Raw genomic sequence first — 23,055 nt, 5'->3', positions numbered from 1 at the left:
GCACAAGGATGTAATAGACTTTGTTTCTGCCTGTGTGTCCTGCGCCCGCAACAAAGTTCCGAGACACCTGCCGGCCGGCCGCCTCCTACCTCTGCCAGTACCTGCTGCCCCCTGGCAGCATATAGCGATGGACTTCATTACTGATCTGCCCGTCTCTGCCGGTTGTACGGTCATTTGGGTGGTCGCTGACCGCTTCTCCAAGATGGCTCACTTCATTCCACTGCCAGGTCTTCCGTCTGCACCCGAGCTGGCTAAAGACTTTATCCGCCACATCTTCCGTCTTCATGGCCTGCCCCGTCACATCGTGTCGGATCGTGGGGTACAGTTCACTTCCCGTTTCTGGAGAGCCACTTGTAAATTGCTGGACGTCACCCTGGACTTCTCCTCCGCTTACCACCCACAGTCTAATGGTCAAGTGGAGCGGATCAATCAGAACCTGACCAGTTACCTTCGGCACTTCGTTAATGCCCACCATTCTGACTGGGTGGATCTCCTGCCATGGGCCGAATTCTCGTACAACAATCACGAGAGCGAGTCTTCCTCCAAATCCCCGTTTTTTGTAGTCTACGGTCAGCATCCTCGGATCCCGTTTCCCGTCTCCACCTCGGCGGACAATCCGGCTGCGGAATCTCTTGTTAACAAATTTTCCTCCATATGGGAGAGTACCCGGTCCGCACTCCTTCTGTCATCCGAGCGTATGAAAAGACACGCTGACAAAAAACGTCTGGACCCTCCTCAATTCCGCCCTGGGGATAAAGTCTGGCTCTCGTCCAAATATGTCCGGCTCAAGATCCCTTCCTATAAGTTAGGGCCTCGGTTCATCGGCCCACTGGAGGTCATCAGTCAGATCAACCCGGTGGCCTATAAATTGAAACTCCCGGCCAACTTACGGATCCCTAACTCCTTCCATGTGTCTCTCCTCAAACCTGTGGTGCTTAACTCTTTTTCCAAGTCTACAGGTACACCTCCTGCTCCGGTTTCTGCTGAGGACGAGTTTGAGGTAGAGAACATTCTTGCCACCAAAAGGGTAAGAGGAAAGACCTTTTTCCTGGTAGATTGGAAGGGGTTTGGTCCTGAGGAGAGAACGTGGGAGCCCCGGGAGAACATCCATGCCCCTCTCATCCTAGCTAAATTTCTGTCTGGCCTAAAAAAGGGGGGGCCTAAAGGGGGGGGTACTGTAGTGCCGGCGTCCCTGCCCTCTGCTAGGCAGGGACGCTGCTCCCCTCACCGCTCTGCTCCGTGCCCGGCATCCTCCCCCCGCTCTGCTGTCAGCGCGCGCTCCGTCCCGGCGTCCTCTTCCTGCTCTGCTCTCAGCGCGCGCTCCTTCCCGGCCCCTGTGCTTAGGGCGCGCGCGCGCGCGCTCCCCTCCTCTTAAAGGGGCCGCGCGCGCCGCCCTAAAGAGTCCCCGGCCAATGGCCGGAGGACTTCATCATATATAAGGCACCTCCTCCAAAATGGAGGTGCCCGAGCAATGTTGTTTGCACCTGTGTCTCACCTGTGCTTCAGCCCTCAGGTCCCGTTGCCAGTTACTGGCCAGTTTCCTGCCAGTTACCTGCCAGTTACCTGCCTGATTCCTGCCTGAATACTTGTTACCTGTCTGCCAGTCTGAGGTCCGACAGTCTGCCTTACTACTCCTGTCAGTCTGTCTAAAGGACCAGCCTGCCCGCTCACCTGGGAGCGCATATCAGCTACCTGCCTGCTTGCCTGAGGTCCGACGGTCTGCCTTACTACTCCGGTCAGTCTGTCTATGGACCAGCTTGCCCGCTCACCTGGGAGCGCTTCTCCGTTATCTGCCTGCTTGCCAGCCCGGAGGCTCCGTTGTCACGTGCTGTGACCACCAGCTATCTCAGAGACTCTTGCCCGCTCACCTGGGAGCGCATCTCCGTTACCTGCCTGCTTGCCAGCCCGGAGGTCCCGTTGTCACGTGCGGTGACCACCAGCTATTCCAGAGACTCTTGCCCGCTCACCTGGGAGCGCTTCTCCGTTACCTACCTGCCTGCCAGCCCGGAGGTTCCGCCGTCACGTGCCGTGACCACCTGCTATTCCAGAGACTTTCGCTTGCTCACCTGGGAGCACACATCTACCATCTGCCTGCTAGCCTACCCGGAGGCTCTGCCATCACAGGTCGTACCTACCCCTTACCCAGAGACTGCCCTGATCACTTGCCGTAACTCCCTGTCCGTTCACCCAGAGACTGCCACCCGCTCCCTTACAAGGGCCGCCCCCTTGTATAGTAGCTCAGAGGTTCCGCCTCCCGGACCCGTTACAATGAGCAAACGTGCTCGCCACTGCTCGATACTCGCACGAGCATCACTGTGCTCGACGAGCTCGGCGAGTATTTCGGGTTGCTCGGGCGGGAACTCGGGTCCCCTCCCTGCATGTTTGGCGCTCTTTAGAGAGCCAATGAACATACAGGTATTGCCTGCCATGCACTGTAATGCCGTAGCCATGTTGGTTGTGGGCATTACAGTGATTGGCTGGCCGCACAGCATCATCAGGTATATACACTGCTCAAAAAAATAAAGGGAACACTCAAATAACACATCCTAGATCTGAATGAATGAAATATTCTCATTGAATACTTTGTTCTGTACAAAGTTGAATGTGCTGACAACAAAATCACACAAAAATCATCAATTGAAATCAAATTTATTAACCAATGGAGGCCTGGATTTGGAGTCTCCCCCAAAATTAAAGTGGAAAAGCACACTACAGGCTGATCCAACTTTGATGTAATGTCCTTAAAACAAGTCAAAATGAGGCTCAGTATTGTGTGTGGCCTCCACGTACCTGTATGACCTCTCCCTACAATGCCTGGGCATGCTTCTGATGAGGTTGTAGATGGTCTCCTGTGGGATCTCCTCCCAGACCTGGACTAAAGCATCTGCCAACTCCTGGACAGTCTGTGATGCAACGTGACGTTGGTGGATGGAGCGAGACATGATGTCCCAGATGTGCTCAATCGGATTCAGGTCTGGGGAACGGGCGGGTCAGTCCATAGCATCAATGCCTTCATCTTGCAGGAACTGCTGACACACACCAGCCACATGAGGTCTGGCATTGTCCTGCATTAGGAGGAACCCAGGGCCAACCGCCCCGGCATATGGTCTCACAAAGGGTCTGAGGATCTCATCTCGGTACCTAATGGCAGTCAGGCTACCTCTGCCGAGCACATGGAGGGCTGTGCGGCCCTCCAAAGAAATGCCACCCCACACCATTACTGACCCACTGCCAAACCGGTCATGCTGAAGGATGTTGCAGGCAGCCGATCGCTCTCCACGGCATCTCCAGGCTCTGTCACTTCTGTCACATGTGCTCAGTGTGAACCTGCTTTCATCTGTGAAGAGCACAAGGCGCCAGTGGCAACTTTGCCAATCCTGGTGTTTTGGGGCAAATGCCAAGCGCCCTGTACGGTGTTGGACTGTGAGCACAACCCCCATCTATGGACGTCGGGCCCTCATACCACCCTGATGGAGTCGGTTTCTAACCGTTTGTGCAGACACATGCACATTTGTGGCCTGCTGGAGGTCATTTTGCAGGGCTCTGGCAGTGCTCCTCCTGTTCCTCCTTGCACAAAGGCGGAGGTAGCGGTCCTGCTGCTGGGTTGTTGCCCTCCTACGGCCCCCTCCACATTTCCTGGTGTACTGGCCTGTCTCCTGGTAGCGCATCCAGCCTCTGGACACTATGCTGACAGACACAGCAAACCTTCTTGCCACAGCTCGCATTGATGTGCCATCCTGGATGAGCCGCACTACCTGAGCAACTTCTGTGGGTTGTAGAGTCCGTCTCATGCTACCACGAGTGTGAAAGCACAACCAACATTCAAAAGTGACCAAAACATCAGCCAGAAAGCATTGGTACTGAGATGTGGTCTGTAGTCCCCACCTGCAGAACCACTCCTTTACTGAGGTTGTCTTGATAATTGCCAATAATTTCCATCTATTGTCTATTCCATTTGCACAACAGCATGTGAAATTGATTGTCAATCAGTGTTGCTTCCTAGGTGGACAGTTTGATTTCACAGAAGTTTGAGCCACTTGGAGTTATATTCTGTTGTTTAAGTGTTCCCTTTATTTTTTTGAGCAGTGTATATCCATCTCAACTAACAGTCCTTCTGAGAACTAATCCAGCTGCATATATTCAGTGGTGATAGCAGGAATTGGGCAGGCAGGCAGTGTATGTGGCAGACTGCAGTGCATACAGTTCAAGATGGTCCATTGAACGTACCTGATGCTGCTGTTCTTACAGATATTTGTCGACATAGCCCCAGAAATCAGGGGCCAAAGAATTTTTTTTTTATCTTAAACTTGGTTATTTGCTTAAAAAGGAATCCAGAGCACACCATATTTCTGTTCCATTTGCTTGTTCTCACTGTAGAATAAAGTCAGATCTGTTCCATACTTCAGCGATAAAAATCCAGAATCTTAAACTGAACGGGGAAAATATTGGCCTCCTTTTCCATTCTGTTGCAGTGTGTCGGTTGAGAAATTCACACTAGGTGTCTGTGAAGGATAGTATTAGCAAATAACAGGCCCGCTATTTAAAACCGTGGTTCTCTGTCAGACATAACACCTATAAGAGTGTTCCAAAATCAGACATTTCTTGAATTTTTATTCCGTTGCAGGGTGTCAGTCAAGCTATTCATACTAGGTGTCTGTGAAGGATAGAATTAGCAAATTACAGGCCTGCTATTTAAAATTGTGGTTCTCTGTCAGACGTATCACATATAACTGCGTTCTAAAATCAGCCATTTCTAGTGAACATGGAAAATATTGTCCTCCATTGAAAATGGGCAAGGTGCATGGCAAGGGACGGGGAAGTGGACGTAATCGTGCATGCAGAGGCCGAGGACTTGGCCGTGGGCAAGCTGAAATTGTGCCACAACAAACACCCACATCTTGTCGCTCAACCTTCCTGTCCCAATTACTAGGGGACCACAGAACACCACTATTGAACACAGAGCAGTGTCAAAAGGTTATTGGTTTGATAGCAGATAATGCTTCCAGTCACTTAGCCACCACCACCCTGTCTTCCACACGGTCAAGTCTCAGTAGTCATGAGTCGGGGCCGCATATTCCTCACCCTGATCCTCCTTCCTCCCACCATGCTGAGTGCCCAGAGACAACTGATCCCACACTTGGACACTCAGAAGAGCTGTTCACTTTTCCATTTGTAGATTCGGGCCTCTCGCCCGGCAAGCTTCAAGTGAGTCAAGAGGAGAACGCGTGTAGCAATGCCCAAATATTGGAGCAGCCACGGTCACACGAAGGCGACGGTGGGAAAGTCCAATTACTGTAGCAAGATGTGAATGATGATGATGATGATGAGACACAATTGCCAGAAAGTCAGGAGGAGGACCAGGATGAGGAAGTGGAAGACGAGGTGGTGGATGATATAGTAACTGACCCAACCTGGCAGGGGGACATACAGAGCGAGGACAGCAGCACACAGAGGGAGAGAGGCATAGCACCACAACAGGCAGGAAGAAGCAGCGTGGTGGCCGCAGACACAAGGCGGGAAAGCGTTCCTCATAATGCCAACACAACGGAAGTTGCCAGTAAAACTGTTAAGTCTTGCCGAGTCTGGTTATTTTTTAAAGACTCTGCACATAACCTCAATAAGGCCATTTGCACCAGATGCAAGGCCAGCATCATGAGGGGTAGCAAAACTAGCAGCTTGACCACCACGAGCATGATCAGGCACATGGCAGCAAAGCACCTGACTAAGTGGGCCGAACCCCAGGGTCCAGCAACAGTGTCTGCGGGTGACACCACTGCCTGTTCCGCTGTTGTGCGTGCAGGCCAATCCCCTGTCCATGGCGCATGCCAAGATGCCTCCAGCCCTGCACCTGTCATTGCACACTCTCAACTAGCACCATTAGCAAGCACGTCCACTTTCTTGTCCCAGCGCAGCGTTCAGTTGTCCCTACCCCAGTCCTTGGAACGCAAGCGCAAATACGCAGCCAACGCCCCACAGGCTACACTACTAAATTCACACATTTCGCAAATGCTTGCGCTCCAAATGTTGCCTTTTAGGCTCGTGGAGACGGAAGCTTTCCGCAACCTGATGGCGGCGGCTGTCCCTCGGTACTCTGTCCCCAGCCGCCACTATTTCTTCTGGTGTGCTGTCCCCACATTACACGAGCACGTGTCCCACAATATTAGATGTGCCCTCAACAACGCAGTTACTTGGAAAGTCCACCTAACCATGGACACGTGGACAAGTGCTTGTGGGCAGGGATGGTACATCTTGCTGATGGCACACTGGGTTAATATAGTGGAAGCCTGGACCCAGTCGGACCTTGGGATGGAACACGTTCTCCAGACGCCGAGGATTGTGGGATCTTGGTGAATCAGGGCTGCCCCCACATTCTACAGCTCCTGCACTTCCTCCTCCTCTTCAGCCTCCATCTCCAAAATGACCACATCAGTTGCAAGCTGGAAGCACTGCAGCATTGCCTCGGCCAAGCGGCAACAGGCTGTGCTGAAGATAATATGCTTAAGTGACAAACCGCACAACACTGAAGAGTTGTGGACAGCTCTGAAAGAGCAGGCAGATCTGGGGCTGACACCGCTGAACCTACAGCCAGGCATAGTCGTGTGTGACAATGGCCAGAACCTGGTGGTGGTTCTGAAGTGAGGCGTGCTCACACACGTACCATGCCTGGCCCATGTGCTTAACCTTGTGGTTCAGCGGTTTCTCAAAACCTACCCAGATCTGTTGGATCTGCTTGTCAAAGTACGAAGCCTGTGTGCCCATTTTAGAAAGTCAGCTACAGCTTCCGCCGTCCTTGCCGTGCTTCAGCAGCGTTTGCAGCTTCCAGCTCACCGACTGATCTGCAATGTCCACACGGGTTGGAACTCTACATTGCAGATGTTGGGAAGGATTTGTGAGCAGAAGAGGGCAGTTGTTGACAACCAGCATCAACAAGGCCGTTGTTATTCAGGTCAGACTCCACACATAAGACCTCAGGAGTGCACATGGATGTCAGACATATGTCCCATCCTCCAAAACTTTGAGGACTCCACCAAGGTGGTGAGCAGTGATGATGCCATAATTAGCGTCACCATCCCGTTTCTCTGTCTTCTGAAATGCTCTCTGCTCACAATTAAAGAGGATGCATTGCAGGCGAAGCACGATGAGATGGAGCTAGGAGCCATACAGGGTGATTCCACACAGCACAGCCTCATCTCATCCCAACGTGGATTGGGTGACAATGAGGTAGAAGAGGAGGAGGAGGAAGAACAGGAGCTAGTTTCCTGCGCTATAGACGGTACTACCTGCACAACTGTCATACCGTCTGTTCAGCGTGGATGGCCTGAGGACAGGGAGGAGGAGGAAGAGGAGGAGGATGAGGAGGAGAGCATGGTCAGTCGTCCTTTTGGTGTGGACATGGAAGTCTAGCCTCTTTGCAGTCTGGCACAAATGGCTGAGTTTATGTTACGCTGCCTTTCCAGTGACCCTCGCGTTGTCCAAATTTTGGGTGACAGTTAATATTGATTGGTGACACTTCTAGACCCACGCTACAAGGAGAACTTTCTGTCTCTTATTCCCTTGCAGGACAGACCTAATAAAATGGTGCAGTACGAGAAGACCCTTGTTGCAGAATTATTTAAAAAATTCCCATCTGAAAATGCTGGTGGCAGAGGTCACAGTTAATTGGACAACCAAGGAGTACAGGCAAGAGAGACACAAATGCAATTGAGCAGAGGCAGAGAACTCTGTCAAAAATCTGGGACAGTTTTCGCAGAACCTCCCATTGCACAAGCCCTGATGCGTGGGGTACTCTCCCAAGGAGAGAAAAGTTGTGGAAGATGCTGAGGGAGTACCTTGCCGTCTGTACCAGCGTCCTCCGTGATTCCTCTGTGCCTTATAATTATTGGGTATCCAAGCTGGACATGTGGCATGAACTGGCTCTCTACGCCTTGAAGGTCCTGGCCTGCCCTGCCGCTAGCGTTTTGTCAGAGTGGGTTTTTAGTGCCGCCAGCGGAATTATAACCAATAGGCGCATCCGCCTGTCAACTGAAAATGCTGACAGGCTGACTCTTATAAAAATGAACAAGGGCTGGATTGGGCCAGACTTCACAACACCACCGAATGATAGTAGCATCACATAAACTCAAATACAGTGTCTTTTTTTTCGGGAGGTCTAACTCTATTCCCATGCACCTCTGTCTTCACACCCAGACATGGGTATACGCTTCCTGATTTTGTCTATTTGCTCTTGTCCTCCTCCTTCTCCGCATCCTCATCCTCCACCACCATATCACCACCATATGTACCATATCAACATATCTACATGTCTTGCAAGGGACATTGGAGTTCCTCCAAATTTTTGCCAGCCATTGCTTCACTGCATAGGCAAACAGTATGGGAGACCCACTTCCTAATAATAGGAACATTGTTTTCAGGAGGCCCTCCGACCTCTACATCTCTTGCAAGGGGCATTGGAGTTCCTCCAAATTTTTGGCAGCTGTTGCAGTCACTGAATACGCAATAACAGTATGGGAGACCCACTCATTAATAATGGGAACAACAAAGCATAGCGGACTGCTGGCCCTTTAAGAATAGTAAGGGCTGCCTGATGGCCCTATAAAAACAGTCTTTGTGACTTTCAGAGTCCCTCCATCATAAATGAAACAAGATGTGTCTGATGATGTGTCACACACCACATGGCCAGATAAGGTAGTAAAAGTTAAAATGACATTTACTGGTAAATGTTTTTTTCACCGTTGAAAGCAATGCAAAAGTGCAAAAAGGCATCAAAAACGCTACGTGTGAACATAGCCCAAGGTGTGGAGGAGCATTTTTGTTTTTGGTTATTTATTTTGCCTTATATACACGTCATTACCATGGAAAGGATGTTTCTTGACATATTTCCCTGGAAAATCCATTTTGGTTTTGTTTTTATATGTTTTATTGTGAGTCCGTAAAAGTGGAGTAATACCTCTGACAACGTTGTTGACCGCAGTGACCTGGGAGTCAGAAATGCTTCCAGCGGTCTTCCCCATGCTGTTCCCTTGTCATTTGAGCACTGTTCCCATTGATTTGGGAAATTTTTTAGTCCCTCTGCAGACCGCCAGGGGGAGCTGCCGGAAAAATGCTTGTTTCCTATAAACTTACATTGGTCTCGTTACTCGGTCCGAACACTCAAACATTCCAATTTGCTTGACTCGAACAACGAGTACCCGAGCACTTTAGTGCTTGCTCATCACTAATAATCAGGGCCGGCTACAGGTTTTTGTGGGCCCTGGGCGAAAGGGTCTCAGTGGGCCCTTTAACGCATACCACGATTCATTATGCACAGAGACCGCAGAGAAATATATATATAATACAATGCCAAAGATTTCACTTCTTACATTACATGAGCGATATCTATTGTAAGTTCTACAATAGCTCAGAAACCAGCGAATTGCTCCATACAGAATACTGGCCACCGTAAAATGCTCCATAAAGGATACTGGCTCCCATATAACGCTCCGTACAGAATACTGGCCCCTTATAACGCTCCATACAGGATACTGGCCCCCATATAACGCTCCATACAGGATACCTGTCCCCATATAATGCTCCATGCAGGTTGTGCCCCCACATAATGCTCCATGAAGGCTGTTCCCCCCAAATAATGCCCCATGCAGGCTGTTCCCCCCACATAATGCCCTATGCAGACTGTTCCCCCCTTATAATGCCCCATGCAGGCTGTTCACCCCCATATAATGCCCCATGCAGGATGTCACCCCCCCTTTTAATGCCCCATGCAGGATGTCACCCCCCTTATAATGCTCCATGCAGGATGTCACCCTCCCTTATAATGCCCCATGCAGGATGTCACCCACCCCCCTTATAATGCCCCATGCACAATGTCACTTCCGCCCCATATAATTCCCCACGCAGGATGTCACCCCATCCTTATAATGCCCCATGCAATATGTCACCCCCCTTATACAGTAATTCCCCATGCAGGATGTCACCCCCCTTATAATGCCTCATGCAGGATGTCACCCCCCTTATAATGCCCCATGCAGGATGTCACCCCCCCTTATAATGCCCCATTCAAGATGTCACCCCCCCTTATAATGCCCCATGCAGGATGTCACCCACCCCCCCTTATAATGCCCCATGCAGGATGTCACTTACCCCCGATATAATGTCCCATGCAGGATGTCACTTCCCCCCTTTTAATGCCCCATGCAGGATGTCACTTCCCCTCCCATATAATGCCCCATGCAGGATGTCACTTCCCCTCCTTATAATGCCCCATGCAGGTTGTCACTTCCCTCCCCACCCCTTATAATGCCTCATGTAGGTTGTCACTTCACCCCTACCCCTTATAATGCCCCATGCAGGATGTAACCCCCCCAATAATGCCCCATGCAGGATGTCACCCCCCCCAATAAAGCCCCATGCAGGATGTCACCCCCCTCCCCTTATAAGGCCCCATGCCTCCATACATTAAAAAAAAATCAGATACTCACCTCACTTCTCCTCACCTGCAGCAGCAGCCACTGCTCAGCTCTGGACTCCGGCGTCGCCGGCGTCTTCCCGCTCTGCGCTGTGCCTGCTCAGGAGAGGGCGTGGTGGAAAGACCTGAGACAGCAGCAGGAAGACACCGGAGCTGCTGCGGAGGCTCGGGGAGAGGTAAGTATTGTGCTGGCTGCCGGGGTCCTGAGCAAGGGGAGGGGGGACGCGGGTGCTGGCACCGCTCTCCTCCGCTCATGGGTCCCATAGCGCGGTGGGGTGCTTGACGGTGAGTGGGCCCCCCAGCCTGCTCAGGGCCCCAGCACTTGCCTGGGTGCACCGGGTGCTGGCGCCAGGCCTGCTAATGATGAGTCTTTTTCTGCAACATCAGTTCTTTAAATGTGCCATTTTGGAATAAATATAATGTATTAAAAACTTTTTTTTTCTTCAGGCAGAATAAAAAAAATTGTTCCAGAATTGTTTTCTGGGGTGTTATTTTTACAACGTTCCCTTTACTATATAAATCACCTTTTACCTCTACTTTATGGGTCAGCACAATAATGACATCAAATCTCTGTAGTTTTATGTTATGCCTAATGAAAACACTTTTTTTTTCTAAAAAAAATATTTTGTATTTGAGACCTAATTTTTTTTTCCATCTTTTGTGCGTTATTTTTGTCAGTGTAAAACTGACAAGCAGCCTACAAGATCCTGTCTCTGACAGAGCCTAATCGGCATACCTGGGGACTCTGACTAGGCTTGGACACCCATTGGCACCCTGCAATAATGTTGTGGTAGCACCAATAGTATGTCAGAGCGAACTTGTTTTCTGATGCCATGGTCACTATTGACTGCAGCATCTGAGTGGTGTGGGGCAGTGAGGAGGACCATATGTATCCTCCAGGATATGTATGTATCCTCCAGGATGTGCATAGTAGGTTATTGAACCTGCTGGAGTGCATTGCAATGCACAGACACAGCTGTGGTTGCAGTGAAAAATGAAAGTAAGTTTGGACTGGTTCAAGCTATTTGACCAGGTCAGATTAAGAAATCCCGACATGGGCCTTTATTTTTGGAGTGATCTACAGGATGGTAGTGGGGCGGATCACTCCCTCCAGCTCGGGTCTTACAAGTGGCTCACAGCCACAGTTTTCATTTAAAACCTGCTGCAAAGGTTTGGGTGTGTCAGTGGTTTGTTTGCTAGCTGCAGAGCAGGAGCCTCTGTGCACTGCAAGCCTGTGTGAAGACATAACACAGGCCTGTGAAGGCAACGTAACTGGCGCACCTCAGAGCAAAATGGCGCTACACTTGCCTACGGCAACAAGTTTACAAGGACTGTTTGGACCACCTGGCTGCGATCCGGAGGACATTGTTGGAATTTAAGTTGTGAGTTTTTGCAAATAAAGACATTTAAGTTGAACTTTGCTGGGGTCACTGCCTCATAACCGCAAGGTGTGAACACTACGTATGGTGGAGGAGCTACTAAAGCAGTTGGTACTCACCTAGCAGCAACAGCTGCAGTTTCAGAGGCAACAGCAGGAGCATCGCAAGAATCTCCAGTGGCAACAGCAGGAGCAGCACCAGCAGCTTCAGTGGCAACAGAAGGAGCAGCATCAATTGCAGCAGCAGCAACAGCAGCACAATCATCATCAGCAGCAGCTACTATAGCAGCAGCAGAAGACTAACGATCTTATTCTGCAACAGATTGTGGCTCTGCGGGAGACACCCCCACCACCAACTCCAGTTCATCATTAGGCCCGGGACAAAGTAAGGACAGCATTGAAGAAGATGAGTCCTGAGGACGACATGGAAGCCTTCCTCACAGTTTTCGAACACACAGCGGAGCAGGAGTGCCTGCCAACTGATTAGTGGGCTGAAATAGTGGCTCAGTTTCTGATGGGAGACGCTCAGAAGGCCTACTTTGACCTCAGTCGGGAGAATGCCCAGGACTATGGGAAGCTGAAAGGTGAGATCCTAGCTCGACTGGGGGTTAATACATATGTGCAAGCCCAACGTGTGTTTCAATGGACCTTTGTGGAGGCCAAACCTTGACTCCATCCCAGATGGTAGATGGTGGTTTTCGACCAGCTTGTGAGTACTCGGCCAGCCGCTATACAGCGTTGGGTGGGACAAGGGGACGAGCGTTATACAGCCACCCAGGACTCCGTAAGGGATTCTGCCCCTATGCGAATAGTATGCCGGCTCCTGCACTCCCAGGAGCCTGGGAAAGGGTCACATCCCTCTGCTGGGGACAGTCAAAACTGAGCCCATACTGAGGGGGTATCCCGGAGAGAGGGTGGCAGGAGACCAGTTTCCCATAAATCGGTCTCGAGGACTAGCGGTGCCGGCGATATCAGGTGCTGGCGATGCCAAGGGCCAGGACATGTGGCTGCCAACTGCCTCCTGACTGCTGAACCTATGGACTGCGGGTTTACTCGCCGATTGTCGATGTACGCTTGGTCCGTCTACACCGCAGACCCCATCGGTCCAACGGGCGAACCCCATCTGTGCCAGGTGCGCGTCAATGGACATCGCGCGGAGGGTCTCTTGGACTCAGGGAGCCTAGGGACACTAGTCCATGGGTCACTGATCTCTGGGTTAGAATTCACTGGGGGGAAAGTCGGGGTCATATGTATACATGGCGAACTTCGCGAGTATCCTACAGCGGAGGTTACCTTTTCCACTCCATGCAGAGAGGTTAAACATGTGGTAGGAGGGGTACAGACTCTTCTTTATGGGACTGTGCTGGGAAGAGACTTACCCCTGTTTTAGTCCTTGTGGGAGAGTAAGATTAAACTTCCCAGGATAAAGATGGGTACGGAACACAAAGATCCCGAGTCAGGGATATCTGCCGTAGGGGTCGCCAACCTAGGGACAGAGTGTAAACCCGATAGATTTCCCCTAGAGGTGTTGGCAGGAGAGGTCTAGGAGACCCCAGCGATCCCGGAGCTGGAAGTATCCCGGGGAACATTTGGGACAGCTCAGGTCCAGGATCCTACACTGACCCGGGGAACGGGAAAGGGTGATAGAGATAAATGGGGTAGCTCAGCAACCAGGGGCAGAGGCATTTTTCCACGAATGTCGATCAACCAGGAGTTGTTGTATTGGGTTGACAAAATCGGGGACGAGGTAGTGGAACAGCTGGTAGTGCCCCAAGCCTACAGTCGGGCGGTGCTCGAGATGGATCACACGCACATACTGGGTGGGCACCTAGGGACTAAAAAGACACAAGAACGTATCTTACAACAGTTCTTTTCGCCCGGGATTTATGCTGAGGTGCAGAGGTATTGTGAGTCTTGCCCGGAATGCCAGCTGACCACACCTATTGCAAGCTTCCGTAGTCCCTTGGTACCTTTGCCTATTAGAGGTACCTTTTGAACGAATTGCGATGGATCTTGTGGGGCCCATTGTAAAGTCAGCTCTGGGCCACCAACACATACTTGTGGTCGTAGACTACGCTACTCGTTACCCGGAGGCCATTCCGCCTCGCCACACCTCCGATAAACTTATTGCCTGGGAGCTGTTTGCCATGTTCTGTCGCCTTGTGCTACCTAAGGAGATCCTTACAGATGAGGGGACTCCCTTTATTTGAAAGGGGCCAAAAGAACTGTGCAAGCTGCTTAAAATAAAACAGTTGCGCACGTCGGTGTACTACCCACAGACCGACGGATTAGTCGAACGGTTTAATAAAACCCTCAAATCCATGCTGAAAAAAGTGGTTTCAAAGGATGGGAGAGATTGGGACATGTTACTGCCCTATTTAATGTTTGTCGCCCGTGAGGTACCACAGACTTCCACGGAGTTCTCACCCTTTGAGCTATTGTACGGCAGGCATCCTAGGGGTCTGCTGGATGTAGCCAAAGAGATGTGGGAACAGGAGACTACTCCACATAAGAGTGTAATAGAACATGTGGCAAGCAGGCAGGACCGGATCACGGTGGTCATGCCTATAGTAAAGGAACACCTCCTGGATGCTCAGGCAGCGCAGCGCCGAGCATACAATATGAAGGCCCTAACTGTGGCCTTTCAAGAAGGGGAACGGGTGTTAGTATTAGTGCCCACAGCAGAAAGTAAGCTCATGGCCAAGTGGCAAGGGCCATATGAAGTCCGAAAAAAGGTTGGGGAGGTGAATTACAGAGTATACCAGCCCGGGAAGAGAAAACCAGAACAAATATATCACGTCAATCTGCTTAAAGCCTAGGAAGACTAGGAATGTATGACTATGGATGCGACTCCAGTCGTATATTCTGGGGACCCTCCGATGATGGCCCCGGAGGAGGCCTGGGAAGGGGTAAAGATAGGCGATGCTCTCACTAAACAGCAATAGCGGGAGGCTTGGAAACAAAATACAGATGTATTCTCAGAACTGCCGGCCGTACATCTGTGATCCGACATGACATTGTTACCGACCCTCGGTTAAGGGTACGAATGAAACCGTACCATGTGCCAGAGACCTGGAGGCAAGCCATCTCGACTGAGGTGAAACAAATGCTCCAGCTAGGAGTAATTGAGGAATCCAGGAGTGAGTGGGCTAGCCCCATTGTGCTGATTCCGAAGCCGGATGGATCGTTACAATTTTGTAACGACTTCCAAAAATTGAATGAGGTGTTAAAGATTGACCATTATCCAGGCCCCGGGTAGATGAGTTGATTGAGAGACTGGGACAGGCCCAGTACTTCACCACGCTCGATCTGACCAAGGGTTACTGGCAGGTGCCTCTGACAGAGTCAGCAAAAGAAAAGACCGCCTTTATAACGCCGGAGGGTCTCTATCACTATGTCGTCTTGCCTTTTGGATTACATGGCGCCCCAGACACATTCCAGAGGATGATGGACATAGTTTTAGAGCACCATCAGAAGTATTTGGATGATATTATCATCTTTAGTACCGATTGGCATACCCACTTGTCCCAGGTACAAGCGGTGGTGGATTCGCTCAGAGCCGCGGGCTTGACAGCGAACCCAAAAACATGTGCGATATGTCTCGAGAAGCCCGGTACTTGGGGTGAGTGATTGGCCGCAGGGTTATCAAACCCCAAATAAACAAGATCGATGCCATTCAAAACTGGCCCCAGCCTTTGACCACTAAACAGGTAAGAGGGTTCCTTGGCATTATTGGGTATTACCGACGGTTTATACATAATTTTGCTGGGAGATCGGCACCCCTGACCAATCTCTTAAAGGGAAAGAAATCAGTCATGAATTCGGTGGAACCTCAGGCGGAGGAAGCGTTCCAATCCATAAAGATGGCATTGTGCGGACAGCCAGGCCTCACCAGCCCCAACTTCAAGAAAGGCTTTATAGTACAAACGGATGCCTCTGAGGCATTAGGAGCGGTTCTGTCACAAGAGGTGAACGGAAAAGAACATCCGGTCATCTACTTGAGCAGGAAACTTACCCCGGCAGAGAAAAATTATAGCGCAGTGGAGAAGGAGTGCTTGGCCATTAAGTGGGCCTTGGAGTCCCTACACTAATATTTGCTCAGGCGACAGTTTCGTTTGGTAATGGACCATTCACCCCTGGTCTGGATGAGAAATGCCAAGGAGAGGAATGCTCAAGTCACTTGAATGCTCAAGTCACAAATACAAATACAAAAAATATTTTTCAAGAAAAATAATATGAAATTTCTTATTACCTCACTTCACACCTAATGAAAAAAAAAGAAGTTTAAAAAAAATGTAAAAGCTCTATCAATAGATAAAATGAATTAACTCAATTATTAAACTGGATAGAGAGAAATAATTGAGCCACCAGAATTGCGTTTTTTCGGTTATTACAACACTGCATAAAAAAAATGCATTGAGAAGCGATCAAAACACTGTATGCACCCCAAAATGGTATACATAAAAATATCAACACTCCATGCAAAGTACAGGCCCCCACACAGATCCATCACAATTTTTTATTATTTTTTTTGCAAATTTCTCATTTTTTACAAAAATAAATACAAGTTTGGTTTCACCATATTTGTAGTAATATCTCATATACACTCTACAGGACAAATGATGTACAATAAATAAAAATATATTGTGGTACCATGTTAGCCAGAAAAATCTATGTAAATACTTTTAAGCCCAAGAAAGACAAAGGTATTGTAGGAGTGATTAGCCAATACAGGTATCACTCCTACAATATTTTTGTTTTTGGGGCATAAAAGTATTTACATATACTCTAAATGAGAGAGAGTTGATCATAAGAGCTTACATTATATAGAAGTAAGAAGGCCCACGGAGATGGAATGCGGTGGCTATCTCCCGAGTAAAGATGGAAACGGAAGCAGAAGAACAGCAAACTGCAGTGCAACCCAGAGTAGCGGTACGGGAGGAGCCCACCACGAGAGCCCTCACTCCCTCAGGTCTGGGAGTACACATGGAGGACGTGGCCAGGGAGACAGTCTCACGTCCCCACTGTCTTGATGAAACATCAGGAGCCATGGTTGAAGTGCCTTTAGGATTGCCAGTAGCAATAGCAAACCAAGCTGCTCACTCAGTGGTATACGTGCGAGAATCAGGGCCAAGAAAGACCTGGGTCTAAGCGAGACCAGAAGAAAACAAGAAAAAAAGGGAGTCGGAAGCTGGAACTCAAATGGCCAGAGCAGTTTAAAGTTCAAGGAGAGCAGATATCCAGCAGATCTATGATCATGTGTCTGGTACTCCACCACATTGTTAGCCATGGATGACTGAAGTTGCATTTGCCCCTTGTTTCGTTGCTCTTGTTGAATTTTTCCCTGCTGGATTGAGAGATATTGAAGCAACTGGCGGGTCTTACACCATCAGTTAAGGACTGAGCCCAATCCAGGATGGATGTTGCCCCTAACAGATTGTGTCCCTGTCCTAAGGACTGGTTACGGGATGATGAACTGTGCCCTTGCCATGTGAGTTCCCTGCAAAGAGAGAGACTTTGCCATTGTTGTTCAAGGGCCCTTGCCAGGAAGGGCCAAACCAACCCAATGGATTGCTGCCCGGTTAAAAGGACTTGGATGGTTGCGGTTCCCAACCGAGTAGGACTGGGTCGGTGTTCATTTATGAGAAGAGGACTCCGTATCGTTAAGCATACGTTCGTGTGTGACAAAGTGTCTGGTGTCTTTCACATTCCGGATGCCTGAGGATGGCCATCATTAAAGGAGGGGGAAATGTAAGGAGATGGACATATTGTCCATGTTCACCCTTGAATACACGCGTATTGTAATTGTAATGTGTATTGTGACATGCGTTTTCAGTGACTGTGTTTTGTATTTTGCCCGACAGCATGGAAAGTTAGGGTTAATGATTAGGACTAGCTCAGCGTGGTAGGGCTAAAGTGAAGGGACAGAGACAGTTTCCTGTCAGGAAATCAGATAGGGCCCGGTCTGTAACAAAAGCCGACCTATGGTTTGACAAGAGAGCAGAGTCGCATGTGTGACGCCCTGCAGGCTGTCACAGAACTCCTGGGTGTTGCACAGATGGGATTCTCCCCAGTGGCCTCAATACATGCAGACACCTCCACCCAAGTCCACTAGATGGAGCCCTGTCAGGTATATAGATACTGGGGGGGTGGAGTTCAGGAAGTCAGTCAGTGGGAAGCAGTGAGTGTAACATGATGCTGCAGCACCAGACAAGCTGAAGTCTGTGTGGCTGAAAGCCAGGCTAGGCTCAAGCTGCGGGCTAGTCTGGCCAGTGAGAGCCTACAGTGGGCTAGAAGGCAAGGAGAAGAAAAGAGCCATGAGGGACAGAGGAACCACAGAGAGTTCGTCCCCTGATGCAAGCCGGGCACCGGGCCCGAGCCTATTGGGATCTCTATGCCCAGTAGGGAATCCGGCAAACTGAGGAGGATTTCATATCCCTCAGTCCACCCGTGAATATCGCATATTTAGAGGACTAGGTACCACGAAGGCCCCAGCGTCCAGGGATCGTGGTAACCAGTGGGAAAGCCCTCGAAGCCAAGCAAGACGGGTGAGAGAAACATCAAGGGAGCTAGACCCTGTTCCAGGCAGGTCAGAAGCTCCAGGGAGAGAGACAGGAAGACACAGGAAGGAGGCCTTACACCCGCTCACTGGGGAGCAAGACCAGAAGTGCACACCACCTACAAGTGCCCCGGACCGTACCTGACTACCATCTGCAGTAAAGGTACTGAAACTAGCCCCGGTGTGCGTGTCTGTTCTTCCTTTGACCCGGCTGGGTCCCATCTCTCCTGCATCCCTTCACACCATCCCCACGCTGCCCTGGAGCTCTACCTGTGGAGAGCCACACCATCCCTGCTGCCAAAACACCAGCTCCAGAGGACTGCTCCGCAGTGGCGACACCCCTTAGCCGTATTCCACAGGTGGCGTCACGAACACTTTAAATCCCTTATAAATATTCCCCCTTTTTACTGACCGCCCTGGGTCACGGACCGGGCCGGCTACCGTGATATCCCCCAGCAACCAGGGGCCCGGCTGCCGAGTACCCCACGGCCTGGGGGCGCGTCAGCTTTTGGCGTCATGAACAGGATTCCGTGCCCGTTGGCACCGGGTACTGTGCGCCTTAAGAGACGGTAATACTCACTGTGGTGAAGGTTTACCGCTATTCCTGAGATTTCCCGCCATTGTCCGCTATTTTTCCTGTCGCCGCGAGGGAAGAAGAGGGGCGTAACCGTGGGAATCGGAGAGGCGTAACCGCTGGAAGCACGCGAAGCCCAGGACACGCCCCGCCCCTAATGTCGAACAAGGAAGCGTCAGGTCCTGGAAGGAGTCCAGAGGACGCTCTGACGTCAGACGCGAGCGACGCAAGGTCCTGGAAGAAGACCGTCGCCCGCGGAGCTGCGGCCTACCTGATAAGAAGTGAAGAAGGTAGGCTACGTTTCACTAGGGGGGCGCAACAATGGCCGACGACCAGCAAGCCGCCGGAGCACCGGTTAACGCTCCAGATGCCCAGCCTGCGCCCGGCGCTGCACAGGCCGGAGCGGCCGCTCCACCGGCAGGGGTTGTGACCCCGTTGATACCCATGGCTCTGCCGTATGCCCTATATGTTCAGAGGGTGACGAAACTTCTACAGGAGGACACTCTGACTGAACGGGAGGATGACCAGGATGGGTCACCTACCTCCCATCCCCAGGTGCATCCCAGGAGGGGGCGCCCTTGAGCTACTAGTTCCCCGGTAGCTCTCATGTTAAGTATAAGTTAACCTGAACTTGGAGTCCGTGAACTTTGAACGACCCGCATTGTACAGTGCCCCCTGGTGGTTTTCACAAGACCACCACCACTAAAACCTGTTTGGCGTGGCCAAACCAGTGGTCCTACACCAGTCTTGCAGCAAGCCCTGGACCTTTGTTGGGGGTTTGGAGCAGGTCCCCCACAAGCCAGCTTACCCGGATGAGAGGGACACACCCGAGGAGGGATCTCATCAAGACTGGTTGCTACAGTAAAGCATAAATAATGTTTATTAAACCTGTTATTGCAACGTTCAAGCTACGTGCCTCCCATAAAGGGAAGAAAATTGTAATGTTTAAAAATATGTTATCCCTGTGTTACCTGTTATACAAAAATTTGTTTCAGTCCGGGAGTACTGACTTTTACTAGGGGGGAATGTGACGCCCTGCGGCTGCAGGCTGTCGCAGAACTCCTGGGTGTTGCACAGATGGGATTCTCCCCAGTGGCCTCAATACATGCAGACACCTCCACCCAAGACCACTAGATGGAGCCCTGTCAGGTATATAGATAATGGGGGGGGGGGGGGAGTTCAGGAAGTCAGTCAGTGGGAAGCAGTGAGTGTAACATGATGCTGCAGCACCCGACAAGCTGAAGTCTGTGTGGCTGAAAGTCAGGCTAGGCCCAAGCTGCGGGCTAGTCTGGCCAGTAGAGCCTAGAGTGGGCTAGAAGGCAAGGAGAAGAGAAGAGCCATGAGGGACAGAGGAACCACAGAGAGTTCGTCCCCTGATGCAAGCCGGGCACCGGGCCTGAGCCTATTGGGATCTCTATGCAGAGTAGGGAATCCGGCATACTGAGGAGGATTTTATATCCCTCAGTCCACCCGTGAATATCACATATTTAGATGACTAGGTACCACGAAGGCCCCAGCGTCCAGGGATCGTGGTAACCAGTGGGAAAGCCCTCGCAGCCAAGCAAGACGGGTGAGAGAAACATCAAGGGAGCTAGACCCTGTTCCAGGCAGGTCAGAAGCTCCAGGGAGAGAGACAGGAAGATACAGGAAGGAGGCCTTACACCCGCTCACTGGGGAGTAAGACCAGAAGTGCACACCACCTACAACTGCCCTGGACCGTACCTGACTACCATCTGCAGTAAAGGTACTGAAACTAGCCCCGGTGTGTGTGTCTGTTCTTCCTTTGACCCGGCTGGGTCCCATCTCTCCTGCATCCCTTCACACCATCCCCACGCTGCCCTGGAGCTAGCTCTACCTGTGGAGAGCCACACCATCCCTGCTGCCGTAACACCAGCTCCAGAGGACTGTTCTGCAGCGGCGGCACCCCTTAGCCGCGTTCCAGAGGTGGCGTCACAAACACTTTAAATCCCTTATAAATATTCCCCCTTTTTACTGACCGCCCTGGGTCACGGACCGGGCCGGCTACCGTGATATCCCCCAGCAACCAGGGGCCCGGCTGCCGAGTACCCACGGCCTGCGGGGCGCGTCACATGATGTGCGTTTCCATGACCAAGGCTACAGATAGCGTGATCCTGAGCACAGAAAAGAAAAGTAACAAAAGGACAGAGTAATGCACTGAGACAGGTCCTGGGATGGGACACCTAGCAGTATTGCAAGACAGAAAAGTAACGGGCCAGGACGAAACAGGGAACATGAAATGAAGAGAGTGCCCTGTGCTGTAGTTCCAAGGCGTCAGCAAGCAGAGAAGCTAAGTAACGGCCATAGTGGCAGAAGTAATTCCCCTAAGGGGGAAAGGACGCGGAACCGCAGGTTGAAGTATAGGACTCTCACTTACTGGTCTGTGGTACTCTTAGTGGAGACTAGGGAAGCTCCCGAAATACAGTGCTGGGCTGTGATGAAGGCAGAGGAACTAGTTGAGGCAGAAACAAGCGAGCCTAGAGAAGAAAAGAGAATGTGTGTGAAGATGCTCCATGTACTAAAGGAAACGTTCGTGAAGTTATGTGGCCTGCAAGGGCATTGTCCCTCCATTGATGAAGCCAACACACCCAGCGAGACCCACCACCTTCATGTAGCGTGCTGGGGCGTTAAAAATGAGTAACTCGCCCATGGCTACTGCCACGTGCCAAATTACAAGAGAACGAGAGGACCTAACTGACCATAAGAGCTTATACTCTACAGGAGAGAGAGAGGACCCCGCTGACCATAAGAACTTACACTCTACAGGAGAGTGCGAGAAAAGGGTCCCCGCTGACCATAACAGCTTACACTCTACAAGAGAGAAAGGACCCACCTGATCATAAGAGCTTATGACTCGCCCCCAGGGGCCGGTGGCAGATCACTGGGGATATCACGGTGGCTGGCCCAGGGCGGTCAGTGCACAAAGGGGTATCACTTATTAGTAAAAAGTTCAGAGTTTGTGACGCCACCTGTGGTGTCTGGTGAGGATCACCAGTGCTGCAACAGTCCTCTGAGGCAGATGTCAGGGCAGTTAAAGATGGTACGGCTCCCCACAGGTGGAGCGGGCCTCAGGGCAGTGTGAAAATAGATGTTTGGTGCACTGGGTGTTGTAGTGCGGTGAAGATTAATGGCGCCGGTGAAGAAAGAGACAGAGGCTGTTCGATGCAGTCGTCCAAGGTTTTACTTACAGTTCTGAGGCAATTCACAAGTGCACTTTACAGGTGAAGGCCTCCCTCGTCGCGCTGCGTTCACCGGGCAGGGGTTCAGTCCTTCTTCAAGCAGCTTAGGAATGCCTGGCGGAACTCCACTTTCTCGTGTTCCTAATTTGACCGTCTTCACACTTGGTCCTTCTCACTGCTGCCCTACGCTGCCCACTCTCAATCCCGCTCGGGTATGCTGAAGTCCTTTCTGTACGTCGGATCCGGGACCAACCTGACCCCCTGGGGATTAGAATGAAGCAAACTATCCCCCCTGACACCAGGCAGGAGCGGGGCGTATGGGTGCCGTCCTGCACGCGCTGTACCCCCTGGGATACTTTCGTAGAATGGAGCCTACTCCCTGCTCCCCTCCGGGGCCTCTATCCTGGGCCCTAACTTGTGGAGCAGAGCTCTGACTGAGCCTCTGCTCCCAAACTGTTCTCCAACTACAGTCTGCCACCCTAAGATGGTTTCCCTATTTTATATCTACTGTATAAGTGCTTCCTGTAACTGCTTCCTCCACCCACACCCACTATTGGTTCCCCCTACCTTTGGGTTCCCCCCACTCCAGCCAGGGTCAGGGCTCAGCAGCTGCGCTCTGCATGTTGCCCCTCCAGCCGGCCTGGAGCAGTGTAGTGATGGATGCAGGTGTTTGGGGTTCCGTGCAGCACTCCCATCTTACCTGAGGGAAGGGAGACACCACACCTCAAGTGAGGTGCAGTATCTCTGTGGCGACTGAACTCTCAGGGGCGCCACACTTACACTCTACAGGAGGGAGAGAGGACATTACTGACCATAGGAGCTTACAGTCTACAGGAGAGAGAGCAAGAGGACCCCTTTAACCATAAGAGCTTACACTCTGTAGGA

The 23,055-nt window shown here is 51.1% G+C and overlaps 1 protein-coding gene across 1 annotated transcript in view; it reads right to left on the bottom strand.

Moving 5' to 3' along the window:
* Positions 1–23,055, bottom strand: part of NRN1L (neuritin 1 like) — a 66,775-nt gene that overhangs the window by 29,127 nt on the left and 14,593 nt on the right. The window lies entirely within an intron of this gene.

Source organism: Phyllobates terribilis, unplaced genomic scaffold (genome assembly GCF_046119375.1).
Source record: "Phyllobates terribilis strain yellow unplaced genomic scaffold, ASM4611937v1 Scaffold_13__5_contigs__length_258822181, whole genome shotgun sequence".
In the NCBI taxonomy this organism is placed as follows: domain Eukaryota; kingdom Metazoa; phylum Chordata; class Amphibia; order Anura; family Dendrobatidae; genus Phyllobates; species Phyllobates terribilis.
The sequence above is the reverse complement of the archived record's forward strand: the minus strand, read 5'-3'. Positions and strand labels throughout refer to the sequence as shown.